The sequence below is a fragment of the Physeter macrocephalus genome, chromosome 8 (assembly GCF_002837175.3).
Source record: "Physeter macrocephalus isolate SW-GA chromosome 8, ASM283717v5, whole genome shotgun sequence".
NCBI classification, from domain to species: Eukaryota; Metazoa; Chordata; class Mammalia; order Artiodactyla; family Physeteridae; genus Physeter; species Physeter macrocephalus.
The window spans coordinates 2,529,086-2,541,313 of record NC_041221.1 but is presented as its reverse complement, the minus strand read 5'-3'; the positions used below and the strand labels follow the sequence as shown (position 1 = coordinate 2,541,313).

At 40.7% G+C, this 12,228-nt stretch overlaps 1 protein-coding gene across 5 annotated transcripts in view; it reads left to right on the top strand.

Moving 5' to 3' along the window:
* TIAM1 (TIAM Rac1 associated GEF 1) overlaps nt 1-12,228 on the top strand; it is a 212,283-nt gene that overhangs the window by 36,022 nt on the left and 164,033 nt on the right. For 4 of the 5 annotated variants that reach the window (XM_055086391.1, XM_055086393.1, XM_007106413.4 and 1 more), the window contains exon 1: nt 6,974-7,031. The exons of the other annotated variant lie outside the window; for it this stretch is intronic. The gene's annotated coding sequence lies outside the window, so the exon portion shown is untranslated. Of the gene's footprint in view, nt 1-6,973; nt 7,032-12,228 lie in introns of those variants that run through there. 5 annotated transcript variants of the gene reach the window in all.

Genomic DNA, 12,228 nt, shown 5'->3' with positions numbered 1-12,228 from the left:
ACATGCCACAGAGCGGCTGGGCCCGTGAGCCATGGCCGCTGAGCCTGCGCGTCCGGAGCCTGTGCTCCGCAATGGGAGAGGCCACAGCAGTGAGGCCCGTGTACTGGGAAAAAAAAAAAATGTTTATGGATAGATTTTTTTTTTTTTAAAGCAAGATTTTAGTGAAACGATGATCATAGTGAACACGTTCAGTGGTACATCCTTGTTAAGAAAATAATATAAAATGTATACTGTTGGGACTTCCCTGGCGGTCCAGTGGTTAAGACCCCGTGCTCCCAATGCACGAGGCGTGGGTTGGATCCCTGGTCCGGGAGCTAAGATCCAGCATGCCACATGGCCCAAAAAATAAATAAATAAAAACCCTTCTCAATAACTGATCAGTCTGTTAGAAGAAACATTAATAGTGAAAAAACTGTGTTTAAAAATAAATAATTACAAAAAATAAAATTTATACTATTTACTTTATAAATGTCTTCTCTGCCCCCTTCTCTCTCTCTCTCTCTCTCTCTCTCTCTCTCTCTCTCTCTCTCTCACACACACACACACACACACACACACACACACACACACACCCCAGTGTGATGAAAGATAGTTATCTGACACAGGGGTTGGGTAAATTTTGAAATTCAAAACATGTCAAGGATATAATATTCCAGTCTGTTATTAACATTTACTAGGGCTGGAAAAATCTTTTTGTTGTCTTGAATTTTCAGTAACCACACCCACGTTAAAAAAAATCTTTCCCATATTCTCATTTTAGCACATCACTCTTACCTTTAACACATGGTAACTGTTTGACTGAATTGAACTGGACCCCCAATTTTGAGGCTGGTAGGCTAGATTTCTTAAAAATAGATTCTCTTGATGGCTTCCCAGAAACAAAGAGCATTTGAAACGTAAGATTGGGATTTAATCGGTATATATCTGATTCCTTTTGGACCCTAAGCTTCCAAGATTTCCTTTCTTTTTTCCCCTCCTCTCTGTTTTTCTTCACTCCGCAGGCTGCTATTATTTCTGTGGTTGCTGTTTATCATTTTTCATACCTCTGGTACCAACTTAGGAAACTTTTAGATTGGCTTGGAGTTTCTGAGGAAATTGAAAAAAGGACATTTTCTTTGCTTTAGGAGTAAATAGAGTATATGAACGTATCTGTAGCTTTCACAGCCAAATAGAGGCCAACACTCTCAGGAACCCCACCAAGCAAGTGTCTTACATTTTATTGCTTTTGGTGAGCCATACCTTGGGATAGGATTTCACACATATTCACTGTATCATTTGCTTTTGGCTTTATCTTAGTCATTCTTCCCCAAAGAGTGTTTTTTTAAAGGTCTTTTTTAACAATTATAAATCATTTTGATGCTAATAACTGGGAAGGCAGTGCCATGCTGCTCTATAATCCAGAAGTTACTTAAAATTGACTGGATAGTATTGAGGGAGAGTTTTGCAAGATATTTGACATCTCAACTATATGTTGAATAACACTGTTTTTATTCTCTGAGTCTAATATCCCACCTGGATAGCAGGGGCAGATCAACTGCATATGTCTGGCATACTTTGATGAACTTACCTAGAGGATAATTCCTATCTGAGCTTCCTCTTTATGCTTCTCAGTTCTAACTATGTCCTGATTTAATGCCCTTGTCTGTATTCCATAGTTATAAGGGTTGTATAATAAGAGTCTAGAGAAGAATAAGAAATGGAACCCAGGGTTTTTATTGTATAGTTTTAAATTCCACTCTATTAATCTAGCTCTTGAGGCCCTGTAGGAACAGGCCACTCATCTCCAGGCCTGGGCTTGTGGGGTCAGAGTTGATGGGACACCTCGACCTCTTCCCAACCTTAAGCACTAAGCACTGTGTCTCAGCTGTAATAGCTGTTGTTTACTCTTGATAACAAAAAGTGATCACGTCATGTAATCACACTCTGTAGAGGAACTCTGCTCTAAATTCACAATTCAGATCTGACCTTTCTGTCTCTTCCATCCATAACTGGGGGTTTCTACTCAAACATATGAGTCATATTTTTGGTGCTGGCTTTTCTGAGTCAATTTAACAGCCAACACATTTTATTATTGACACCTCCTACCGTGAGATAGCAGGTATTTGGTTTTTATCCCTCAAAACTGTGACCTTTTAAACCTAAATAGTATATCTATATTTTATTTTTAGTTTATTTATATTTAGTAAGTCTGGTTTGCTTTGTGCATTCCTGACAAGTTCTGGGGCAAAAAATAAATAATGTTTTGCCATTGGCAATATTCTTTCCAAGATATTGAAATTTTTTGTCTCTGGTTATCTTTAATCAACATGGTTACTTGTATTTAGAAGATGCATTTGCTGTGACTTTAATTTGTGTAGCAATAATCTTTTCAAATAGCTTGCAAAGGCATACAAGAGCGAGAGAATGGGTGTATTATTTTACAAGGCGATGGTCTTTTGGGTTGTCACTTCTCATCTTTATGCTTCATCATTGAAGAGGGATACCAGATACCCCTAGTGACTATTGTTATGTGCCGTGCCTTCCTACTCCATTTGAAGGCTTCGTGTGTTTTGTTTTCACTGTAATCAGTAAGGAAAAAGATTTCATAAATTCAGGCACTGATTTCACTAATTTTATTTTTCTTACTTGCTTTTTTTGGAAAGCTTCTAATTGTGGTGCAAGAGCCTGGAGATTATGGTTACTAATCAATATTTAGATGTAATGAAAAATTGCATATTTCCCCCCCCAGGGTATCATTTTTGGTGTCATGTCTTATGTTTAAGTCTCTAAGCCATTTTGAGTTTATTTTTGTGTATGGTGTGAGGGAGTGTTCTAACTTCATTGATTTACATGTGGCTGTCCAGCTTTCCCAACACCACTTGCCGAAGAGACTGTCTTTTCTCCATTGTGTATTCTTGCCTCCTTTGTTGAAGATTAATTGACTGTAGATTGTGGGTTTATTTCTGGGCTGTCTACTCCATTCATACGTATTTCTGTTTTTGTGCCAATACCATGCTGTTTTGATTACTGTAGCTTTGTAGTATAGTCTGAAGTCTGTCCTCCAGGATATCATTTATTGGTTACTTCCATGGCTCAGACAGTGGCCTGGGTGATTTTCAATGGATTGTCCTGTTTACCCATATTATTCTACCAGTGAGGAAACTGAGTCTTCGTGATGTGAAGTAACGTTCCCGGTGATTTGGGTATTAAGTAGCAGAAGCAGAATTTCCACCCAATTCTGCCTGGCTCCACTATCCATTCTCTGAGCGCTAATCTCTTAGTCCTGACCACTTGATGGCTAGTGACATAATGAAATGCAGCTGAGTTTGAGATGACTCTGGTCTGGGAACAGCCCTTATTTTGGCTGATAATGTTGGGTGTCTTTCACAGTTGCTCAAGCCCTGTTCATTATCTGTTTCAGATTTCATTTTGAGATTAATTAATTAGCCCTTAAGGGCATTTCCCATTGTGTCAAGTTCAAACAAAAGAAGCTGACAACCTCCCATTAGAAATTGAACATATGTAACAAACAAACAGCACAATCCTCAACAAGAACTAACAGTTGGCTGGCTTAGTGTTTGCTCCACTGAAGCCTGGGCTAATGTCAGCAGTTAATTGCATTCTCAGAAATATCATGGAAGCAGGGGAGGGTGGTGGGGTAGTCACATGGCCAGGTTTGCTCCTGGAAAGCCAGGGCTGTGTTTGCCTTCATTCTGAAAGGCATGGAGAAGATTTAGTTTTGATTACATCCCAGAGGGAGATATCAAGGTCTTTCTGAGAATTAAATATGCATAACATATTACAAGTTAATTTTGAACAGTTCATTGATATGTCTTAAAGGTTTGGGGATACACTGTGTTAAAAACACTATATAAAAACAACAAACCTATGCTTAGAAATTTCATTTCGTGGCTGTTGATGTTTTTGTTTTAATGAGTGGGAAGAAGCCATTAATGTGATACATTAAACTCCAAATTGAAGTATTGTTGCTGTATAAAATCACCTGCAAAACCTGTATTCATTTTCATCCTGCACCTCCTTCTTCTGATATATTTGTTTAATACAGAGTAAAATATTTGTTTCTTTCTCTGACTCATTTATACCAGAATTTATAAAAAAGGTTTCGGGGGCATGTATGCCATTATGCTTTTTATTCTTTTTAAAGCTTGTATTCCAGTAGTCACATATACACATAGATATGTATGCATATGCACACCACCCCTCACACACATATACATGAACCCTAAATGGATCTGATTTGATCCATGTCCAGTGAGTAAGAATTCTAAGAGCCAAGGATGATGCCAGGTTAGTCATTATTATCTTTCTCATGGTCTGTGTTGTAGTTTTATGGTTGATGGAAAGATCTGGATGAGTGAAGATCTAGAAAATTGGAGAGGGAAGATTACCAGATGAGGATAGTGCTGGTCATGATATTGATACTTGGAGTTGCCAATTAATTAAACAGCTTGATTACTTGGCTCTTTCTTCTGCAAGGAGGCTGAATCTATATAAATGAGTACCTTTCATTAGATGAGTTCGTACAGTAGTAACCCATCAAATACTTTCTCACAGGTTGTTCACAGATATTCTGCAAAACAAAGTTGCACGATTAAGAAAGTTTGGAAAACAGTGGGTTAAATAAAGTGAAATCCATTTCTTGACTGCAGGAGTTGGAATTCCCAACTCTGATCACAGAATGCATATTTCTTAAAGTATCTATAAACATTCCCTGTATATCTCCAGAATGTGTACAAATGCTGGAAGAGAGTGTGGGGTTGAGAATTGAGTACATGTATGAGTACACTCTTCCACCCACTCAACAATAGACATGTCACTTAGAAAGAAACAAGTGTGAGTTTATACATATGCCTTTCCTCCAAGTTGCTCCAAGTTGTGGTATTTTATACGTAACAAAAAATTTACCATTTTAACCATTTTTAGGTGTACAGTTCAATGTCATTAAGTATATTCACATTGCTTTGCAACCATTGCCACCATCCATGTCCAGAACTTTTATTTCTTCCCAACCTGAAACTCTATACCCGTTAAACACTGAGTCCCCCTTTCCCCCAACCCCTGGCAACCACCATGCTACTTTCTCTCTCAATGACTATTCTAGGTACCTCATATAAGTGGAATTGTAGAGTATCTGTCTTATTTCACTCAGAATAATATCTTCAAGTATATCCTCTGATTTTTTTTATGATGTGAGATTTTAATTTATTTTCTTAATTCACTCACCCCTGGTGCCATTCTTTTAACACATAGCACAGTGACAGAGAGCGCACGTATTCCTAGTGTTCTTCTAGAATAGCCCTGAATAGGCAGTACCCACAATTTTAGGAGAGGAGCTTTTATGGATGTGCCTTTGAGAAAAGCTGATCAAGAATCTAGTCCAGGGCTTCACTGGTGGCGCAGTGGTTGAGATTCCGCCTGCCGATGCAGGGGACGCAGGTTCGTGTCCCGGTCCGGGAGGATCCCACATGCCGTGGAGCAGCTAGGCCCGTGAGCCATGGCCGCTGGGCCTGCGCGTCCGGAGCCTGTGCTCCACCACGGGAGAGACCACAACAGTGAGAGGCCCGCGTACCGCAAAAAAAAATAAAAATAAAAAAAAAAGAATCTAGTCCATCCTTGAAGGAATCAAAAGGTACAAATTTCCAGTTATAAGATAAGTACTAAGGAAATAATGTACTCCATGATGTATATAATTATCTCTGCTGCACATTATATAGGAAAGTTGTTAAGAGGGTAAATCCTCAGAGTTCTCATCACAAGGAAACATTTTTTCTATTTCTTAATTTTGTACCTATACGAGATGATGGATGGTCACTAAACTTACTGTGATCGTTGCATGATGTATGTAAGTCAGATCATTTTGCTGTACACCTGGAACTTGCACAGTGCTCTATGTCAATTATATCTTCATAAAACTGGAAGAGAAATGCATTTTAAAAAATTAAAAAAAAAAAGAATCTAGTCCATCCTCAAATTAGAACTAAAGTGACCCAGAGCTCTCCCTGACAAGCAGACATCCTTTGTTTCTTCTTGAATCAGTGTTTGAAATAGTAGAGACATGAGTTTCAACCCCTAAGTATTCTTTATTATCTAGATGCTTTATGCACAAGATTTTTAAAATTTCATATTTCATCATTTTTACCTGTCTTAAAATGGTGGCTCTTGATACGGGGCTCTTTTGGGGAAATCCTCTGTAACTTCTAGGATGAAAAAAATCATCCATTTCAAAATTAAATAGCCTAAAATTTGAAATGACCTGTCCTTATTTATTAAAGCCTTTGGAGTGTGTGTGTGTGTGTGTGTGTGTGTTTTAGAATGAATATTCTCCTCTATACAATGATTTTATAGCAAAATTATTTTCAAATACCCATTATTAATCCCCATTATTAGAAATGTTTCCTTTCCTAAGGATTTTCAGTATTCTGATTATAGATTAAATGGTGCCAAAGAGATCATCTTTTTTTTTCCTAAGTAATCATAACACATCGCTTAAAAAAATCACAGTCAAATTAAACTGGCCTCTAGTCCTATTGTGCATATTCTTGTAATCAAATGTATGTTTTTACCTTTGCCCTCTTAAGAGCATATTTTTTCATTGTAAATAGTATTAGCGGCATCAGCATGCTTTAGCATTAAAATTTTCATTAAAATACTAAAATGCTAAATTTTAGTATTCATTTTTCATAGCACTCTGAGCTCATCGTAGACAAACCTGATTGCTCTTAGGTCTTTTACTGCATTTTTTGGGTCCTTGTCTCATCTTACCTCCCCATCCCCGAGATCCTTAAGACTCTTTAAGGTGCCTTGAGCCTTCCCTATCTTAGCATCCCCATGGAATCTTGGACTGAGCCAGCCACAGAGAAGATTCTCAGCACACACTGAAATTGAATTGGGTTGAGTTGAATGGAGATTTAGGTCTGGAAGCAAAAATTGAAGGGATTTTTTTTTTTTCTTAGATGAAAAACGTCAGGATCTTATTTACCTTTATGGAGAACCACGCCAAGCTGGTGCAGCACAGATGGCAGCCTGTTCCTGTGAGTGTGGGGATGGAGTGAGAGAAGCAGAACAAAACAGGTGGCTTTAGAGCTGGCACCCTGGTGCCAGCATTAGTTTGGGCCGCACTTCCCTGTGCTTGTGTGAGTGAGGCCTTGGCAGAACCAGAATGCTGATGTTATTTTGATCACCGAGCTTTATTTAGTGAATACACTTGATTAGGCCCCCTCCTCCTTCCCCTGGATGCTATTTTGAATGGAAAATCACTACTGGAAAAACAAATCCCTGCACTGATGATGTACACAGTACCTTTTTTCTCCCTGTTACATACCACACCCAACTTTGGGCTCCTTATTCTACATTTTGAAAGTGCTTACTAGGTGCTGAATTTTACTGAGGAAGTATCTGAAGCCATAGAGAAATCAAATGATTTGTCCCAAGTTAACAAGTTTTCCTGGTGCTCAAAGAGGAATACCTATGGCCTCCCCTCTGGGCGGGCGTGTTCTTTGGTTTGGTCCTTGAAAATTCAAGTTCCCTGCCCTGGAGAGAAGCAGAATTAGAACTCCTAAGCCAAATCTCTCTGCTTGTTTTCTGTCAAGGTGAATATTTTCAGAAAGGGGTACACTTAGGGCTTGGGACGGCTGTGCTTATACCCAAGGCTTCCGAGGGGTGGTTTGGTTTAAATGTGGGCTTTTTGGTTCCAACTAGCTGGGAGGAATTGCTTCCCCAGCGTGATGCATTAGTCAGGAGCAGAGTGTAGGAGGTGGTGACCAATCACTCCGACACCCTGACACCCCGGTCAATTTCAAGGTCAATTTTAAGCCCAGCTGCATCGGAATTGAGGACTTGCTGGGGACACCCCTACCCACACCCTGCTGTGTGCTTGAAATCTTGGCTCAGAGGTGGTTTCAGATCCAAGGCTGGAGCAGAAATGTCGTCACAGGGAAGCTTATGTACCTAGGATGCATAATTTGTTCATGTGTGTGAGGGGTGGGAGCAGACTAAGCGGGGGGGGGGGTTGGCGTACCTGTGTTTTCCCATCTGCAAGTATATTTTCATGCTGTTCTCCATGTTGAAGTAAAAGAGAGCCACAGCTCTGAATGATGTTGGCTACTAGGAGACTTAAGCTTGGAGGGATGCTTTTGTCTAGAAATACATGGCAAAGATGACATCCTGAAAGTCAGGCCACTCTTTCAGTGACCCCTTCATGCCCTGAAGCCTGGGGTGACCAGGGACACCCCAAGTACACCTTTCTTTAGAGCTCAAGCCAGGTGGACTTGTGGGCTGGTATTCGGTCTAGAACACCTGCTGGCTATTCAGTTGTAAACATTCTGTATGGGAATACATTTTATTCTCTTTGTTCCTTTGGCTGATATTGATGCCATTACTAGGTACTGGAGAAAAAGTCTACTGGGACATGGGATGGTTAATATTATATGTTAACTTGACTAGGCTGTGGTGCCCAGTAATTTGGTTAAATACTACTCTAGAGGTGGCTGTGGGGTTTTCCTGTTTTGTTTTGTTTTTCGTATGTCAGGCACTCTTCATGTGTGTGTGTTTTTTTTTATATAATTTTTATTGGAGTATGGTTGATTTACTTTCTGCTGTACAGCAAAGTGAATTAGTTATACATATACATGTATCCGTCTTTTTTAGATTCTTTTCCCGTATAAGCCATTACAGAGTACTGAGTAGAGTTGAGTTCCCTGTGCGTGCTATACAGTAGGTCCTTATTAGTTATCTATTTTAGGTATAGTAGTGTGTATATGTCAATCCCAATCTCCCAATGGCAGAACCAGAATGCTGATGTTATTTTGATCACCGAGCTTTATTTAGTGAATACACTTGATTAGGCCCCCTCCTCCTTCCCCTGGATGCTATTTTGAATGGAAAATCACTACTGGAAAAACAAATCCCTGCACTGATGATGTACACAGTACCTTTTTTCTCCCTGTTACATACCACACCCAACTTTGGGCTCCTTATTCTACATTTTGAAAGTGCTTACTAGGTGCTGAATTTTACTGAGGAAGTATCTGAAGCCATAGAGAAATCAAATGATTTGTCCCAAGTTAACAAGTTTTCCTGGTGCTCAAAGAGGAATACCTATGGCCTCCCCTCTGGGCGGGCGTGTTCTTTGGTTTGGTCCTTGAAAATTCAAGTTCCCTGCCCTGGAGAGAAGCAGAATTAGAACTCCTAAGCCAAATCTCTCTGCTTGTTTTCTGTCAAGGTGAATATTTTCAGAAAGGGGTACACTTAGGGCTTGGGACGGCTGTGCTTATACCCAAGGCTTCCGAGGGGTGGTTTGGTTTAAATGTGGGCTTTTTGGTTCCAACTAGCTGGGAGGAATTGCTTCCCCAGCGTGATGCATTAGTCAGGAGCAGAGTGTAGGAGGTGGTGACCAATCACTCCGACACCCTGACACCCCGGTCAATTTCAAGGTCAATTTTAAGCCCAGCTGCATCGGAATTGAGGACTTGCTGGGGACACCCCTACCCACACCCTGCTGTGTGCTTGAAATCTTGGCTCAGAGGTGGTTTCAGATCCAAGGCTGGAGCAGAAATGTCGTCACAGGGAAGCTTATGTACCTAGGATGCATAATTTGTTCATGTGTGTGAGGGGTGGGAGCAGACTAAGCGGGGGGCGGGGGTTGGCGTACCTGTGTTTTCCCATCTGCAAGTATATTTTCATGCTGTTCTCCATGTTGAAGTAAAAGAGAGCCACAGCTCTGAATGATGTTGGCTACTAGGAGACTTAAGCTTGGAGGGATGCTTTTGTCTAGAAATACATGGCAAAGATGACATCCTGAAAGTCAGGCCACTCTTTCAGTGACCCCTTCATGCCCTGAAGCCTGGGGTGACCAGGGACACCCCAAGTACACCTTTCTTTAGAGCTCAAGCCAGGTGGACTTGTGGGCTGGTATTCGGTCTAGAACACCTGCTGGCTATTCAGTTGTAAACATTCTGTATGGGAATACATTTTATTCTCTTTGTTCCTTTGGCTGATATTGATGCCATTACTAGGTACTGGAGAAAAAGTCTACTGGGACATGGGATGGTTAATATTATATGTTAACTTGACTAGGCTGTGGTGCCCAGTAATTTGGTTAAATACTACTCTAGAGGTGGCTGTGGGGTTTTCCTGTTTTGTTTTGTTTTTCGTATGTCAGGCACTCTTCATGTGTGTGTGTTTTTTTTTATATAATTTTTATTGGAGTATGGTTGATTTACTTTCTGCTGTACAGCAAAGTGAATTAGTTATACATATACATGTATCCGTCTTTTTTAGATTCTTTTCCCGTATAAGCCATTACAGAGTACTGAGTAGAGTTGAGTTCCCTGTGCGTGCTATACAGTAGGTCCTTATTAGTTATCTATTTTAGGTATAGTAGTGTGTATATGTCAATCCCAATCTCCCAATTTATCCCTCCCCCGCTTTGCCCCCGGTAACCATAGTTTTGTTTTCTACACCTGTGGCTCTATTTCTGTTTTGTAAATAAGTTCATTTGTACCTATTGTCTTTCTCTGACTAGTAGTGTGTATATGTCAATCCCAATCTCCCAATTTATCCCTCCCCCGCTTTGCCCCCGGTAACCATAGTTTTGTTTTCTACACCTGTGGCTCTATTTCTGTTTTGTAAATAAGTTCATTTGTACCTATTGTCTTTCTCTGACTTACGTCACTCAGTCTGACAGTCTCTGGTTGCATCCATGTTGCTGCAAATGGCATTATTTTGTTCTTTTTTATGGCTGAGTAATATTCCATTGTATATATATATATATATATATATATATATATATATATATATATATATATGACATCTTTATCCACTCCTCTGTCGATGGACACTTAGGTTGCTTCCATGTCTTGGTTATTGTAAATAGTGCTGCAGTGAACACTGGGGTGACGGTATCTTTTCGAATCATGGTTTTCTTCGGATATATGCCCAGGAATGGGATTGCTGGATCATATGGTAGTCCGTCCTTCCTTCCTTCCTCCCTCCCTCCCTCCCTATATTTCTTAGATGTGATTTAGCATTTAAATCAGACATTGAGTAAAGCAGATTATCCCCCCATAATGTGAATGGTACTCATTCAATCACTTGAAGGTCTTAAAAGTAGACTGAGGTCCTCTAGAAGGAAGCGATTCTACTCCAGATGACTTTGAACTCAAGACAGCAACATCAACTCTTCCCTGGGTCTCCAGTCTGCTGGTTTGCCCTGCAGATTATGGATTTGCCAAACCTTACAATCTCATGAGCCAAAGCCTTGAAATACTTATCCATCCATCCATCCGTCCATCCATGCATCCATATCCTGTTGGTTTAGTTTCTCTGGAGAACCTTGACTAATACAGGGGCCATGTGCCATGGAACCATGTGATAAAAAGTAATGAGCTGTGGTCCTTTCTTTCATGGAACTTGTGATCCTACAAGAGGAGATGGATTAAGACAGGTATTCAAATAACTGGTAACTGCGGGGATTCAGAAGAGAAAAGTGATGAAGAATATCTTGGAAGAACAGAGCTTTGTAACATTTTTCAATAAAACACTCCATGAAAAGGGAATTAGGGCTTCCCTGGTGGCGCAGTGGTTGGGAGTCCGCCTGCCGATGCAGGAGACGCGGGTTCGTGCCCCGGTCCGGGAAGATCCCACGTGCCGCGGAGCGGCTGGGCCCGTGAGCCATGGCCGCTGAGCCTGCGCGTCCGGAGCCTGTGCTCCGCAACGGGAGAGGCCGCAGCAGTGAGAGGCCCGCGTACCGTAAAAAAAAAAAAAAAAAAAAAAAAACGGAATTAATCTCTAACCACTCCATGTGGCATTTTATTTTGGGGGGAAGATGGGTATTTCATCTTAGAAAATCATATACATTTAAAATTTTATTCCATTATCAGTCTGCACCAACACCCCTGCTCTCCTTAGCCTTCTGAGTAAATCTTTGAGTAAAACTGACTCTTCTGAAAGTTGTTCCTTTAGTCCTGTGGCTCTCGTCTCTGCTGGGTGTGCCAGGGGTGTTTGTACATCATCTAGCAGTGCAGGGGTTGACGTGGCGGCCTTCTTGAAGGACACTGAATGCATCTTGAATGTGCGTTGGTTTGGTTTTGCAGTGATGTATATACATTGAGTGGTTTGGGCAGAAAAGATGGATATTAGTGATGGGGATTAAAGGCAAAAAGACTTGCATTAAAAGGATTAAGGGGCTTCCCTGGTGGCACAGTGGTTGAGAGTCCGCCTGCCGATGCA